Below are 3675 nucleotides of genomic sequence, written 5' to 3' on the forward strand. Positions count from 1 at the left end.
TGAAAGTAACTCAAACTAGAACTAGGCGAAGATGTAATCTAAATCAAGAAATTTTAAAGGAATAATGGTGAAATTTCAAACTAAAACTTGTAATAATCAAAGGTGGGAAACTAGGGATTCTAAGGATCCACTTGTAGAGATCAGGAATATCTATGCTTGATTCATGAACACAACTGGAATCAGAGTCCCATTTTCATCCAGTTGGAAATATCATTAAAATCCAAATCTGAACTTCCTTTGATATAGTTTTCAATAAAAAATAGGTATGAGAATTAGAATTGATTCCATCACAAAACCATGCCCATGAGACAAAGCAAACAACAGAATTTAGCCAATCCACATCCAATATAAGGGAGTTATGAATGTTAGGAAGGGTTCCATCACCAACCATGCCCGTGAGACAATGGTGAGCAATAGGGCTCCCATGCTCACAATCCCTATAATGCAGAGAACATACCCGAAGCTATCGCAGATCCATTGTAATTTAAGTCACAATAAACCATTAAAAACTACGAATATTCCTCATAATTAAACTATAATAAAAGAGAGTTCAATAAACATGAATCAAGGCCATAGAAATCACCCCATTACGCTACAAGCTTCACCTCTTAGCCTTAGCTAAGAGGTTTAGCCTGTCATAGGCATGCTAAAAGCTCTTAAAAACATAATGGAGAGAAGGAAAAAAAAAATAAAGAGGAAAAGGATAGAAGAACTCCAGCTATCTCCACGTCTTGCTCTCTCTCTCTCTCTCTCTCTCTCTCTCTCTCTCTCTCTCGCCTTGCTCTTTCTTCCCACGTGCATGGCCTCCATGGCTGCCCAAGATGGCTCTCCCTCTCACATTCTTCTCCTTTTTATAGACTAAGCAGGGTCGGTCAGTCCTGGATGGTTGTTTACGCACAGTAGAAAGTCGGTTGCTCAAAGCCAGAGGCAGTGGAGAATTTTCACAGCCAAAGTCGCGTGTGCAGGAAACATGTTGCGTTTGAATGTAGGTTTTGGACGGCTGATCGTCCAGACTCAGGATCTGAGTTCTTGGTGGGGTTCAAGACCCCCTCTTGCAACTTCTGGTCGATCCGGATCAACCGTGATCAAGATCACACATTGGCCCACGGAGGCCGGACATGCATTTGCACGTACCTACAAATTTTCTTACGCTAACGTGCTCAGTGGGCCCCAGAGCCATGTTTTTGGGAAAATCCACCCTACTCATTAGATTCCTAACGAAACACTAGTCGAGAAGGAGTGGTTTTGGTCGGGTTTTGGTGTGGTCCACTGTATCGAATCAACTCGCCGTTCATCTTGCATTTTCTGGCGATCCACGTGTGTATATACCCATGGGACCAAAAGGAAAGCATAGTTAGGGTCATGACCACCCTCCAGAGCGGATGTACGGTCCAGATCATCGAACTGGATGATGGGTGGGACCCACTACTCAACTCAGCAGTTGGACGTTTGGTGGAAAAACAGAATTTCTATTTTTTAAGAGGAGAGCTCGGGTCAGCGTGCGCTGACTCGTCTCTCGGTTTTGGTGCGGCATGGGAGTGCATCGACTATGCACTCTCACACCCACATGTGGGATCCACTGCGATGCTAATGAGAATCCGCTCCGTCCATCCCTTTCCTTATTTAATTTAAGGGGTTGAGACCAAAATTGAAGCATATCCAAAGATCAGGTGGGCCCTAAATTGCTAATATGTGGGCTGATTTATCTGTTGGGCCATGTTCAAAGGGATCCAAGGGCTGAATTTAGAAGTGTACAGTTAATTTATGGTCCTCAAACTAGAATAAAGTTTCGAGTCAAATGGATGGTGGGAACCCTATGATCTTGCATTCTGGATGACTTTCAGGCCACTTGAACTTCAATCATTTGATTTTCTCAGATCTCTGGTGTATAAATTCTTCGATCTCGGTCCTCTGGGGTCTGCCCCTTACCTTGGTGATTTTTGAGTGTTAAATCTAGGCTTTTAGCACTCTTTTAAGTCCAAGTTCCTAAATTCACCTTGCAACCAAAAACATGATTAAAATAGGACGTTAAACATTATCGTGTTCGTAAAATCAAGTATTAACTGGGGTCTAATATGCAATATTTAACCCTTAACATTGGGTCAAGTTAAGTGGACATATTTTGTAGAGCACAAGCCTCGACTATCGAGGTTGGTTAGGATTACTTATGAATGCGTCCCTTCATCGTTGAGCCGAGTAGGACAAATATGTAAACCCCATGGGAATTCTACCACCAAGGCTAGTTAAGGTTATTTACAAATGTGTCCATTCATCATCGGGCCGAGTAGGATAGATAGACCCCACGGGAGTCCTACAATCAAGGTCGAATGGAGTAGAGGTGTAATGAGCTTATCGTGTATATATTTTTCTAAAATGCATATAACCGTTATAACTGTAGGTCAGATGGGTGAGTGCATTAAGCACACAGATACACTACAAGAAAAATAGGCATTATCAGTGGCCAAAATCACCCCTAAAAGTCTAAAAAACCGCTGGTATAAGAATTACCGGGGGTCGGGCGGTTGCCGCAAAAGGGGGACATCGCTATATCATTTACCGGCGTTCGTCCATTTTTACCAGCGTTTTTGGCGGCCGCTACTAAAAGTTGGTCTTTACCGGTGCTTATTATCATTTACCGGCGACTCTACTGACTACCAGTAAAAACTGTAAAAGCGCCATTAAAAATAGTATGAAGCGCCGGGAAAAATGTCCAAAATGCCGTTAATCTTAAAAACGCCGGTAAAAGATATGAGGAATGCAAGTAAATTTTGCAACAAACACCGCAAAAATAACAACAAACGCCAGTAAAAATTTGTAACAAATGCTAATGGGAGATTAAAAAATGCCGGTAAAATCTGTTTAAAACGCTGATAAATCATTTACAGTGTAAAAGAAAAAAAAAATAATAGAAACAATTAAAAATTCTGCTAGGCTGAATCTTCTAAATCAAAAGACCTTTACAAGCTTAAATTAGCATTCAAACACAACCTGTAAATCATTTACAACCAGCCTCATTTACACGGGGCCTAAGAATGAAAGGTTACATAATGGACAGAAAATTTACAAATTGAGACACAAGGAAAAACAGAAGGAAAAATAAAAAATAAAAAATCAACAGACTTCAGCGACGCCCGAGGTGAGACTTCTCAAATGCACCCCAAGAACTAGAACTCATGCCATATAGAGGACCTTTGTCAGCACCACCCTGTCATGCATAGAGGTCAGGTAATAAAACAATATGTACACTCATAATCTGAGTTATACTATCTAAAATTAAATTTTTAGTCATAAATATTTCCTGCAAAAACAACCATACCGAATGAAGTCCATATCCATCCCCATATGAAGTAGCAAAGCTCCCCTCTGTTACCAATGCTCCACCCCAAATGCTCCACCTTCAGTTACCAATGCAAAGACAAAAGTTTACAAAATAAAATAAAATAACCAAAATAATAATAAAAAGCCAAGGGTGTGGGGCCCTTGCTTTTGGTGATCCTTACATGGAGTGGACTTGCCTAATTTTTGGACCGTGGCATCAAGAAGTGAGGAACCACCTGTGGAAAGCTTGGATATTGCACACCTTCTCTCCAGGCCTGTGTTGGATTGTAAGAGAGCTGGGTTGCACAAGCTCGAGGCTTTCCGACCTCAATGCATTTGTGTAAGCATTCGATATAA

The 3675-nt window shown here is 41.2% G+C and overlaps 1 long non-coding RNA gene across 1 annotated transcript; it reads right to left on the reverse strand.

Moving 5' to 3' along the window:
* Window positions 1-2928: 2928 nt before the first annotated feature.
* Window positions 2929-3444, reverse strand: LOC131248423 (uncharacterized). The gene is made up of 2 exons (XR_009172241.1): window positions 3317-3444; window positions 2929-3205 (listed from the first exon to the last, which is right to left on the reverse strand). It is a non-coding gene; the product is annotated as an uncharacterized LOC131248423 (long non-coding RNA).
* Window positions 3445-3675: the final 231 nt, after the last annotated feature.

The sequence above is a fragment of the Magnolia sinica genome, chromosome 1 (assembly GCF_029962835.1).
Source record: "Magnolia sinica isolate HGM2019 chromosome 1, MsV1, whole genome shotgun sequence".
NCBI classification, from domain to species: Eukaryota; Viridiplantae; Streptophyta; class Magnoliopsida; order Magnoliales; family Magnoliaceae; genus Magnolia; species Magnolia sinica.